The 13111-nt window shown below is 40.4% G+C and overlaps 1 protein-coding gene and 1 long non-coding RNA gene across 3 annotated transcripts in view; one reads left to right on the forward strand and one right to left on the reverse strand.

Annotated features, from left to right (window-relative positions):
- Positions 1 to 13111, reverse strand: part of KCNIP4 (potassium voltage-gated channel interacting protein 4) — a 1134443-nt gene that overhangs the window by 571368 nt on the left and 549964 nt on the right. The gene's annotated exons all lie outside the window — the stretch shown is intronic.
- Positions 3619 to 13111, forward strand: part of LOC110261970 — a 147830-nt gene continuing 138337 nt past the window's right edge. The window contains exon 1 of the long non-coding RNA XR_002346375.1: positions 3619 to 3689. This is a non-coding gene — a long non-coding RNA (uncharacterized LOC110261970). The remainder of the gene's footprint in view (positions 3690 to 13111) is intronic.

The following is a 13111-nucleotide window of genomic DNA, read 5'->3' on the forward strand; positions in this document are numbered from 1 at the left end:
TCAAAAATATTTATTAAGCCCTAATATGTATAATTCCTTTCTCAAAATTAAAACTGATTTTTTTGGGAGTTCCCTTTGTGGCACAGTGGTTAACGAATCCGACTAGGAACCATGAGGTTGTGGCTTCGGTCCCTGGCCTTGCTCAGTGGGTTAACGATCCAGCATTGCCGTGAGCTGTGGTGTAGGTTGCAGATGCGGCTCGGATACCTCGTTGCTGTGGCTCTGGCGTAGGCTGGCAGCTGCAGCTCCGATTCGACCCCTAGCCTGGGAATCTCCATATGCTGCAGGAGCGGCCCAAGAAATTGAAAAAAATAAAATAAATAAAACTGATTTTTTCCTGAATTTATTTCTAAGGACTTTGATTCATTGAGTATTTTATTGAATACATATCATTCTAGTCCTTTTAAGAATACAAGTAAGATTCCCGTTCTGAGAAACTCAGGATGAATAAACACTGTAGCAGGTCCAGATGCATGCTCACATGTATGTACACACACACACACACACACACACACACACACACACACGCACACACCCACACCTGCAAAGGTGAAGTGGCTGGGGCAGAGGAGGGGGAAGTTGAAGGATTAAGGAAAACACCACAATAGATGGAATATAAGCTGAGCTTTGTGGAAAGAGTAAGATTTCAGGTAAATTGAGAAGGAAAGGCATTGCAGAGTGAGAAAACATTAATAGAGGCAGGAGAGCACAGGGATTGCTGAGAGAATTGTCTGCTGGCTCAGAGAATCAACCAAGAGTCAAAACAGAAAGGCTGGACTTAAACTAAACAAAAAGCCTTGAAAGCCATACTAAAAACTTTGACATTTATAAGGAGAGGAGTAGCATAATTTGGCCTCTGTGTTAGGATAATAATCCCAGAGTGACTTGGAGAACCTAGAAATTCGTGGCAGGTAGACCAGGTAGGAGATCGTGGTAGTCCTTAGGAGACTCGAAATTAGGCAGTGTCAACTGGAATGTAAAGGAAAATAAAGAAGGGACTGAATAAGAGAGCAACTGAAATTCAAGGAGGATATAGCAAAGCAAGGATGAACCTTTAAAAAAAAGGTTGCAGACTAAATTTAATGATGAATGAAGCTGGTATAACATGTGCAGGCAAGTCATTAAATATTTAATTATTTATACTTCACAATTTCTTTTTGTTTTCTGGAGCAAAAATATTTTCTTTTAGGTTTCAAGTGTTGTTATAGGTTTTGGAAAACTCTTAGGCCCAAAGCCTATGAGCGTAATATTTACTGAATAAAGTGGCCTGAGTATTTTTACACTTAATATGAACCCCAGACACCACAAATAAAATTACTGATAAATTTTATTATAAAGAAACTTAAAACTGATAAATGTGAACACACCAAAATTTAGAACTACATGCAAAAAAAGGGTTGTATGCAAAAGCAAACCATAAACTGTGAAACATATTCATTGGCATAATACAGACACGAGACAATACCCTTAATAGTAAAAAGACACATGCACCTGCATGTTCATTGCAGCACTATTCACAATAGCCAAGACATGGAAACAACCCAAATGTCCATCAACAGATGACTGGATTAGGAATATGTGGTATATATACACAATGGAATACTACTCAGCCACGAAAAAGAATGAAATAATGCCATTTGCAGCAACACGGATGGAACTAGAGACTCATACTGAGTGAAGTAAGTCAGAAAGATAAATACCATATATCATTTATATCTGGAATCTAATATACAGCACAAATGAACCTTTCCAAAGAAAAGAAAATCATGGATTTGGAGAACAGACTTGTGGTTGCCAAGGGGGAGGGGGAGAGAGTGGGGTGGATTGGGAGCTTGGGGTTAATAGATGCCTTTGGAATGGATTAGCAATGAGATCCTGCTGTGTAGCACTGGGAACTATGTCTAGTTACTTATGATGGAGCATCATAATGTGAGAAAAAAGAATGTATACATGTATGTTTATCTGGGTCACCATGCTGTACAGTAGGAAAAAAAAATGTTTTGGGAAATAACAATTAAAAAAATCCTTAATAGTAAACAAACAAAAAACCTTTAACATGAATCACAGTTTGACAAAAGAATTAGAAGGAACACAGATGACACCTGTGTTCCTAGTCTAGGCGAATGCATAGAAATTGGTGCTATTACCTCTAAAAAGTGAGAAGAGAGAACAGCAGGAGTTGTTGGAAGGAACAGAACCAGAAAATTATGGATGGGGCAAAATAGTATTGGTTTAGCACATGATAAATATGTGGTGCCAGGGGATCTTTATAAATTCAAGCTGGGAGATAAAATTTAAATCTGAAAAAACAAAGCATAACAAAACACCCCATCCACATTGCTATCTACATATTTTTTGTACTGTGTGACTTTCCGAGGACATGTGTTCTGGGCTCAGGATTTTTAGAAATTTTTATACATACTCTGTTAAATACATTTATATTACTCTGGCCAAAGTGCTACCTACCTGAGGTTGTCTCTCTTACCAAGCTGGAGAAATACATTTGAAAAAGACATATGGATTTTGTGTGCATGTGTGTGCGTATACCTTTTTAGGTCATATGGGCATATGGAAGTTCCCAGGCTAGGGGTCGAATTGGAGATGCAGCTGCTAGCCTACAGCACAGCCACAGCAGCGCAGGTTTCGAGCTGTGTCTGTGACCTACACCACAGCTCATAGCAATGCCAGATCCTTAACTCACTGAGCGAGGCCCAGCAATTCACCAGAGTCCTCATGGCTACTAGGGTTCCTTATCACTGAGCCATGACAGGGAACTCCTTTTTTTTTTTGCCATGCCTACAGCATACAGCAATTCCTGGGCCAGGGATAAGATTCATGTCACTGCAGTGTTGATGCCAGATCCTTAACCCACTAGACCATCAGGGAACTCTGAGACGTATGGATTATCAAAAATTGCTAATGGCGTCCTTACCAATGGTCACATTTATGTAGTTGGGAGATAAAAAGCTTCAGAGGGAAAGACTGTTAATGCACATTATATTTTCACTTGTACTTTTTAACTACAATTTACATTCATCTTTTTTGTTTGTTCACTGAGCATGTTTTATTAATTATTATTTTACATTCTCTATTGAGATTTCTTCTCCCTGTAAACAGGTTTTTTCTTCACTAGCTCTTTAAAAGTGTCATTATCAAACCAACTTATAATGACTTTCCTTTGCCATCTCTTCATCATGCTTTCAATAGACTCTATAGCACTGAGTATGCATCAGAGGCACCTGGAGGGCTTGTTGGACTACAGGCCTCAGGGCAACACCCCCACAGTTTCTGATTGGTAGGTTCGGAGCAGGGCTATGAATCTACATTTTCTAATGGGTTCCCAGGTGATGCTGGTACTGCTGACCTGGAACCTCACTTTGAAGTCCTCAGGACTCCACCAACAAGCTTCCCTCTTCAAACCTTTTGCCAATTTTCACAGCTAGAGCCACTTAACTCACACGTGATTTTGCCCCATGCAGGTAGGAGGAATACAGGTCTTTCATTGGTTCCGTACGACGACGTCACTTTACGTTGGATTTGAGGTGGGCAGCAGGGCTGAGCCATTGCTGTGTTTTACAGCTCCGTGCTTTATCATTTCCAGCGTTCCTTGTTGGAGACGTTGTTTCCTCTGGGGCTAAGACACTTTGATTTCCCCTGTCCAGTTGTTTCTGGAAGCGGAAGATTAGCAGGTAAGTTCACCTCCCACACCTGGGAATCTACCTGGTTGCCTTTTGGACATTTGTGACCCTGTGGCCATTTGACATTGTTGGCTTGCTTGCGCCAATTTCTTGCCAGTTTTGTTGTTAAGACTTTCAAGTTTGCTTTTTCTGTGCCAGTGAGTGTCCTGGCATCTGTCATTCTTGGGCCTGACTTCAAATACCCCAGAGTACCTACTGCTCTGCTTTTCAAACATGGATTATTTATTCAGTTGAACAACACTGTTGCTATTTCAATGACTGCTGGCCATTCTTTCCCTCTCTCGGTTTTGGTATGTTTGCAGACCCCTTCAACCCCGGGCTCCATCTCCCTCAGTGTTTGAGACTCAGTGCTGGGTTGTCTTTTTCTGCTGTGAATAATTAGTTTTCTGGTAAGATCATGCACCTTGGCTGGAATATTCTAAGGCCACCTACCTGCATCACTGAGTTCGAAGTAGGTCAACTAAATTTTTTCCTTTTTAAACTTGTGTCACAGAGGTTTGTGGGCTTGCTATGTAAACCACAGTCTGAGGATCAGTGGCTTTAAGGAGAGTTTATTAGAAATGCAGAGTCTGGAGTTTCCGTCGTGGCTCAGTGGTTAAGGAATCCAACTAGGAACCATGAGGTTGCGGGTTTGGTCCCTGCCCTTGCTCAGTGGGTTAACGATGCGGCGTTGCCATGAGCTGTGGTGTAGGTTGCAGATGCAGCTCGGATCCCGCGTTGCTGTGGCTCTGGTGTAGGCCGGTGGCTACAGCTCCGATTGGACCCTTAGCCTGGGAACCTCCATATGCCGCGGGAGTGGCCCAAGAAATGGCAAAAAGACAAAAAGACCAAAAAAGAAAAAAAGAAATGCAGAGTCTCAGACCCCATCTCACATGTACTGAGTTCAAATCGGCTTGTTGCTACAAAACCCCCAGGTGATTTTCATGCACATTGGAAAAAAACGATAATCTAGTATAGCGCCTATAGAATGAACTGCTCCCACCTGAGACTAATTGCGACTCTCAACCCTTATCACTGCTTTTTCCATCTTCCCTATTGCCACTGATGTAATTTTGCAAACCTGTGATGAGTGAGTTTCCCGTTGACAATGTGAACTGGATGACCAACAACCCATGATTCTGCAGGAACAAAGTCTCTGTACCTCTACCATTTGTTGTTTTTTGGTAAATCTTTTGCCTGATTACTTGTTTTGATATCATATTTGTGTGTGGATAATTTCCAACGTTGTACGTTTGCCTTTACCAGTGAGTTTTCCTATTTTGTGATTTTCTTGTTTCTAGTTGTGGTATTTAACTTCTAGAGAAGTCCTTTTAGCATTTGCTGTCTCACTTTGTTAAAATTTCTATTTGCATTTTTATATCTGTGGCAGGTTAGGTACATTTCTTGACTTTGGAGAAGTGGCCCTCTGTAAGAGATGTCCTTTGTCACCTAGCAGTGCACTCACCTCTTAGCACTCAAGGGCCCTGGACCATCTGTTCCTAGGGTAGGTTTGACCTGAGTTTGTGGACTCAGTTCAGCAGGCTATAGGATCAGAATCATAGTTTTCTCCCAGGTGTCTTCTCCTGGTGGGTGAAGCTGGTCTGGAGGCTTGAGTGGGATTCCTGGTGGGAGGGGCCAACACCTGCCCACTGGCTGATGGAGCTCTACCTTGGACCTCTGGGCAGGGCCATGATAAAGGATGTGATGATGCAAAAGATACATATACTCCAGTGTTCACTGCAGCACTATATACAGTAGCCAAAATATGAAAGCAACCTAAATGTCCATCAACAGAGGAGTGGATAAAGAAGATATGGTACATATACACAATGGAGTATTTCTCAGCCATAAAAAGGAATGAAATAATATTTGCAGCAACATGGTTGGACCTGGAAATAATCATAATAAGTGGAATTAGACAGACACAAATGTCATATGCTATCACTTATATGTGGGATCTAAAAAAAAAAGGATACAATGAACTTCTTTGCAGAACAAATACTGACTCACAGACTTTGAAAAACTTATGATTACCAAAGGAGATGGTTTGGGGTGGTGGAGCGATGGGCTGGGGTTTTGAGATAGAAATGCTATAAACAGATTGTGATGATCATTGTACAACTATAAATATAGTAAAATTCATGGAGTTAAAAAAATGGGTGGGATGAGAGGGAGCTGTGGGCTCAGGAAGACTTTAGGCAGCCTGTCTACTGATGGATGGGGCTGTGTTCCCCTCCTGTTGGTAGTCTTGCCTAAGGCATCACAAAACTGGAGCTTACAGGCTGTTGGATGGGGCCGGGTTTTGGTGCTTATGACCCAGGTGAGGTGACTGCCTTCAGTGGGAGTTCATGTAGATGATACTCCCCAATATCTACCACCAACACCAGTGGCCATGACCCCATGGAGAGCCACAGCCACACCCCAGCTCCCCAAGATACCTCCAAGACCCTCAGGTAAGTCTGGCTCAGCCTCTTATTAAGTCACTGCTTTTGCCCTGGGTCCTAGTGTGCTTGAGACTTTGTGTGCACCCTCCAAGAGTGGAGTCTCTGTTTCCCCCCATCCTTTGGAGCTCCTGCCATCAAGCCCTGCTGGCATTCCAACTTGAATACTATGGGGGATCCTCCTTCTGATGTCAGACCCCTAGGCTGGGGATCTTGACGTGGGGCACAGAACTCTCCTGGGGAGAACTTCTTCAATATAACTGCTGTCTAGTTTTTGCATCACCCACCTGGGCAGTATGGGATTTGATTATGTCATAAATGAGTCCTTCCTATCGTCTTGTGGTTTCTTTGTGTCTCTGGATGTAGAATATCTCTTTTGATTGGCTTCAGTCTTTTTTATTGATGGTTATTCAGCAGTCAATTGTGATTTTGATGTGCTCCTGAGAGGGAGTAAGCTCAAGGCTCCAGGTCCTTCTTTGCCATCTTGTCCCTCCCCTTTTTTTATTTTCAGAATTTAGAATTAAAACATATGGAATCTTTTACTGATTGGACACATTCATACATTTAATTTACTAGAAAAAAACTAAATTTGAAAAATGATTTTTTGATGAATTATTCACTATATTGTTTGTACCTATATTCAAAAAATAGAAAAAAACCCATAATGTCTATTTATGTCTCATCTAGTTTCAAAAAAATATGAAGAAGCTTACTTATCTATCCAAGCAAAAGTCATTCAGAGCTTTAAAAAAGAATATACTGATTTGGGTATTTGGTTTCTTGAGGCTTTCTTTTTGAAGAATTGACATGCTGTGAAGAAAACTTTTTATGTTCAATTAGGTTGTTGTATTTTTTTTTTTTTTTTTTTTTTTGGTCCATGAAATATCCAACCAGTGTATCATTATTGTAAAAAAGAACGAGAATACACTGAAAATTAATGAATTTCATTAAACTAACAATGAACCCTCATCATGTACTCTGTTGTGTTTTTCCATATCAATCTTTAACAGAAAGAAGATAGTGTTTCTAAAACCTCCTCACGGTATACCCTCATTTATTTTATATGTTAAAATATATATTCAAAATAATGTTAATCATATAAATATAGGTGAAAATGTCTAAAATTAGCATTTTGAATTGATGAAATTATGAATCTCTTGCCTATTAGGTTTAGATAAAAAAGCAATTATCCTCCAATTATCTCATGTCAGGGTCTAAGTATCCATATTCCTCAGTATCATTCTCAAGTTTCTAGTCCATAAATCTTTTAAATTTTGCTTGAAATCAGTATCCACTGCTAGACCTTGGCAGCCCAGAGGTGGAAACTGTCTTAAAGATATGTTTTCCTTGGCCAACACACCCTTCTTCTTCATCATCCTCATCTTATCTACATGCCTCAGACAGATGGATACTCTGCAGTTCCCTCTTCCTCAATTACCTACTACTATCTTACTCCAGGATACTTTGGGCAGTTAGAAGGGAAGAGCTTAATGCTGACAATAAAGACTTCTTGGCTTTATAGCCTTGCTCCAGCACTTGTTAGCTGTTTCACTTTTCAGTGCTTCAGTTTCTCCATCTATAAAATTAATAGTCCTGGCTTCAATTTCATGTAGCATTGTTTAAAAATACCTCAAACCTTATCTGGCATATAAAAATGCTCAAGAAATGTTAGCCATTATTGTTGTCTGCTTCTTGAAATTTGCATTTATAACCCCTCCTACAATGGACTCTCCTGAGAGGAACATGATTTAGAACAGTTAATACTCAAAAATGCTAAACATTTTTTATGGTGTGGTTCCTAAAAGGATTTGAGTTGTAATTGCTGCTGAAGTTGACTGCCTCTAAAGAACTAAGTACAACTTTTAAACTAGCTATGATCTCAAACTCTGGGGTCTCTTAGATTGTGTTATTCTCCTTTTCTTTCCTTTTTTTCCCATTTGCAACTGAGCCATGGTCTAAAAATCACAATAGGATCAGAAAGAACTACATGAAAACTGAGTGTTACAATCATACAAAACTTGTAAAGGAACATATTTAATAGTATGGATACAAATTCAGTGTTGCACATGTCATAACTATAAATACTTCATATTTCTAACTAAAATTAGTATTTTATACTTTGCTTCCAGGAGTAAAAGAAAGAACCACTAAACATCATTAATTTTGTAGAACTAGTGGTATTAGCATGGGCTTTGGTGTCTAATGCATACTATTTGAATTATGGCTCTGACAGTTCCAGCTAGGTGATCTTAGGTAGATTACTTAATATCTCAGCCTCAGTTTTGTTATCTGGAAAATGGAATTTTTTAAAAAAATTGCAGTAGAGTTGATTGACAGTGTTGTGATAATTTCTGTGGTAAAGCAAAGTGATTCATGTATATATATATACACACACACACATTATTTTTATATTCTTCATTATGACTTCATCTCAGGATATTGAATATAGTTCCCTGTGCCATACAGTAGGACCTCATCGTATATCCATTCTATATGTAATAGTTTGCATCTGCTAATCCCAAACTCCCAATCCATCCCTTTATCACCTCCCTCCCCCTTGGCAACCACAAGTCTGTTCTTTATATCTGTGAGTCCATTTCTGTTTCAAAGATAAGTCCATTTGTGTCATATCTTAGATTCCACATATAAGTGGTATCATATTTGTCTTTCTTCCTGACTTAGTGTGATCATCTCTAATTCCATCGATGTAGCTGCAAATGGCATTATTACATTCTTTTTATGGCTGAGTAGTATTCCCTTCTATTGTATACATGTACCACATCTTTATTCATCTGTTGATGGACATTTGGATTATTGATACCTACTTCTTGGGGCTGAAGTTAGAGTAAAATTGGGGTTAAAAATTCCTAGCCCAGGGAGTTCCCATCATGGTGCACCGGAAACAAATCTGACTAGAACTGTGAGGTTGCAAGTTCAATCCCTGGCCTCACTCAGTGGGTTAATGATCCAGCATTGCCATAAGCAGTGGTGTAGGTTGCAGATGCGGCTCAGATCTGGCCTTTCTGTGGCTCTGGTGTAGGCCGGCAGCAACAGCTTCGATTGGACCCCTGGCCTGGGAACCTCCATATTCTGCCAGTGCGGCCCTACAAAAAAAAATTCCTAGCCCGTATTAATACACATTCACTTCTTATTCTCATGTATAGCCACCACTTACTCCCTTGCAGAAGTGCTCACAGAGCCCCAGGAGCAAACACAGTGCCTCAGGACAATCAGACCTCTCTGTGGAAGTAATGAAAATGTTTATTGCATGTGACCAAGAAGAATTCTTAGGGATTATTTTACTGAGGAGTGTGAAAGCAAAATGCGGTACCCCAACATATGCTACTTTGCAATAAAGGTTATTTTGAGCTAAAGGCAATTGAGAAGAAGCAGATACAAGACAAGCCTTCTGCCCTTCCCCAACGTATCTAGGACATAAGTTTGCAAAGGTGTCCCTATCTTCCCCTTTCTACCTGGGTAAAGACAGTAGTTAATACTAGAAACAACACTAGGCATTTACCAGCCCAGACACTAACAATAACAAATCTTGCTAAAACCAGCCCCTATCTACCATTAATTCTTATGGCTCCCATCAAGTGCCAGATGGTAAAGTCCTTAGACTCTTGCTTTGTATTATTATTATTTTTTTTTTTTTTTTTGTCTTTTTGCTATTTCTTGGGCCGCTCCTGCGGCATATGGAGGTTCCCAGGCTAGGGGTCGAATCGGAGCTGTAGCCACTGGTCTACACCAGAGCCACAGCAACGCGGGATCCGAGCCTCATCTGCAACCTACGCCACAACTCATGGCAACGCTGGATCCTTAACCCACTGAGCAAGGCCAGGGATCGAACCCGCAACCTCATGGTTCCTAGTCAGATTCGCTAACCACTGAGCCACACAGGAACTCCTGACTCTTGTTTTTACCTCCTCTTTGCAAATGAGGAAACAGAGAAATGACCTAAGTTGCTCAACAGTAGCTAGTGAGTGGTGAAACTGATTTAAATGCTTGTCCATCTGATTCCAGGTCCTCTCCTCTTACCCTCGTCTTGCCAGTCCCTCTGATCCTTGGGTGCTGCTCTCTGAAAACTGTCCCATCCCTGCAGCCCTCCTTGATCCAATTACTACCCAGTTAGATATGCTTCTTGAGGTGTAGCTCTGAGCCCCTCTCTTGGACATTATTTCAGGCCTGCTTTCTGGTACCAAGTCCCCACAGCTATGGATAAAAGATGTTCCTCAGACCCTTCTCCAGCCCTGTGCACCCTGACCTTTTAGCCTAAATGTATCTACAGTGAACCAGGAGTGTTTACTGCCCTGCTTTTTATCACCAACAGCCCTAGCATTAGGAAAATCACCAGGTGCCTACATTTTTCATCTGTAAAATAAAAATCCTCAGTATGCTTACAAGTTAGATAGCTCTTCTAGAAATGAGAAAATTGAACTTTTCAAATTTCTGGCTACAAGCTGTGCTGTAAAACATCATTACTGATTTTTTTGATATGCACTTTCTGGTCTTTGCAATTCAAAGATGATGGTTTTGGGTATCACTGCAATTGGTGTGAGCAGCGGGAACACAAAGAGACCAAAGCTTGAGGTAGCTGCATCCCTCACCTGAGGGTTGAGGTGATATGTTTTCTTTGGGATTTGAAGTGCATAATTAGGAATTCTCTCCCTTCCTTTTCTATAGCTTTTAGGGTACCCTTAAAGCTATAGACAGAAGCCCTCAATACTAACTAGGGTATATTAATGTTAATTTGGGTATACTAATTTCCCAAATCAGAAAGTAAAAACTCAGGGCTCAGAAAGCATTCTCTTGGAGTTCTTGCTATGGCACAGTGGATTAAGAATCCCTTTGTAGTGGCTTGGGTTTGGTCCCTGGTGTGGTGCAGTGGGTTAAAGGATCTGGTGTTGCCACAACTATGGTGTAAGTTGCAGCTACAGCTCAGATTCAATCCGTAGCCCTGGAACTTCCATATGCCATGGGTGTGGAATTAAAAGAAAGGCACTCTCTTGTTGGCTACCATTTTGAGTCCAGAGACCAGATTCCTGATAAAATGGGAGTGGCTTCGGTTGTGGTGGCTGGGAGGATGAAGTGGGGCTAAGCTTGTATGGCAAGAGTTAGTCATCTTTAGACCAAGAAAATGTGAGCCCCATTAGACTTATTTTTTAAATTTTATTATTAAAGTAAAAATTATACTTGATACAATGTTGTGCCAATTTCTGCTGTAAAGCAAAGTGACCCAGTTGTACACATATATTCTTTTCCTCACATTATCTTCCATCATGTTCTATCACAAGAGTCTGGATATAGTTCCAGTGTTGTACAGAAGGATCTCATTGCTCATCCATTTTAAATGTAATAGTTTGCATCCACTAACCCCAAATTCCAAGTCCACCCCCCCTCCTCAATAACCACAAGTCTGTGCTTTATGTCTGTGAGTCTGTTTCTGTTGTGTATATAGGTTCATTTGTGCCACATTTTAGATTCCATACATAAGTAATATGATATGGCATCTGTCTTTCTCTTTCTGACTTCATTTAGTAACTTACTTTATTAAACAGACATTTATCGGGAGCCTTTTAAGTACTAGGTCCTGGGAGTTTAAAAGCACACAGCATGGTTTCTATCAAGAGGGATATATTGGGAATTTATGAAAGGCAGAATACTATTATAAAATTTGATAGCTATAACAGTGGTATGTAGAAATTTTTCTGAGGCAGAAAAAACCTTTGGAAAGGGTATACACACATTGGAGATATCAGTAAAATGTGTTGGATACAAAAACATATAATCCACAAGTCATAGATGGAAGGATGTGAATTAAGATAATACCTCATCATAAACTAAATTTTTACTGTGTAATGCATGCCTTTTATATGATAGGAATGAATTAACAGATGAATTTGCTTATTATTCATATATTATGAGAAGGGGAGATATCAGAGAAAGCTAAAGAGAATCTCAATAACCAATCATCAGGAGACACAAACCAAATTAACTTTGATAAAAGATAACACAAGATCGGAGTTCCTGTCATGGCTCAGTGGTTAACGAATCTGACTAGGAACCATGAGGTTGCAGGTACGATCCCTGGCCTTGCTCAGCGGATTAAGGATCTGGCGTTGCCTGCTGTGAGCTGTGGTGTAGGTTGCAGACGTGGCTTGGATCCCGCGTTGTTGTGGCCCTGGTGTAGGCTGGCAACTACAACTCCGATTCGACCCCTAGCCTGGGAACCTCCATATGCTGTGGGAGCAGGCCAATAAATGGCAAAAAGACAAAAAAACAAACAAAAACCAAAAGATAACACAAGATAAGATTACTGAGAACCACATAAATAAAAGGTGAGTGATTTGACAGTATGAAGAGTACTACTGGTTGGGACATTCATCTTGGGAAAAATACATGCACATGTTGGACTCTGATGGCGGGGGCTTTTGCAAAGGACGAAGTCAGGAAAGGACATGGGAAGTGGGTGTAAAGAGCACAGCGAAGTTAAGAAGGTGGGTAATTATGGTATCTGATAGATTTGGCAGGAGTGACAGGACTGAAGGGAAAGCTGGAAAGTTAGGTTTGTACTGGAGAGAGGGGTTTTCTCCTAAGGATTTGGACTTGATGGTGAGCAGAAGGAGATGTCAAAGAGTTTCCTGGTGGTTTATCAGGTTAAAGATTCGGCATCATCACTACTGTGACATGGGTTCTGTCCCCAGTCCAGGAACTTCCTTCCACGTGCTACAAACAAAGCCAAAAAAATAGTGTTTGGGGCCACGGACTACCATGATTATCTCTGAAGTTCAAATATGTCAACAAACACTATTTTACTTTTCAGATTTTATTGAGAAAAATTCAATCTTTTCCATTCCTGAAACAGCTGTATTTTCTCTATCACATTTAGACCTTACTGATTTGAAACGATCTGCAATGTGTTCTTTATTCTATTTTATTCTCTCACCGAATAGCTATTTATTATGTTTCTGTTGTTGTTATTAACCTTGGCAG

This window comes from Sus scrofa, chromosome 8 (assembly GCF_000003025.6).
Source record: "Sus scrofa isolate TJ Tabasco breed Duroc chromosome 8, Sscrofa11.1, whole genome shotgun sequence".
In the NCBI taxonomy this organism is placed as follows: Eukaryota; Metazoa; Chordata; class Mammalia; order Artiodactyla; family Suidae; genus Sus; species Sus scrofa.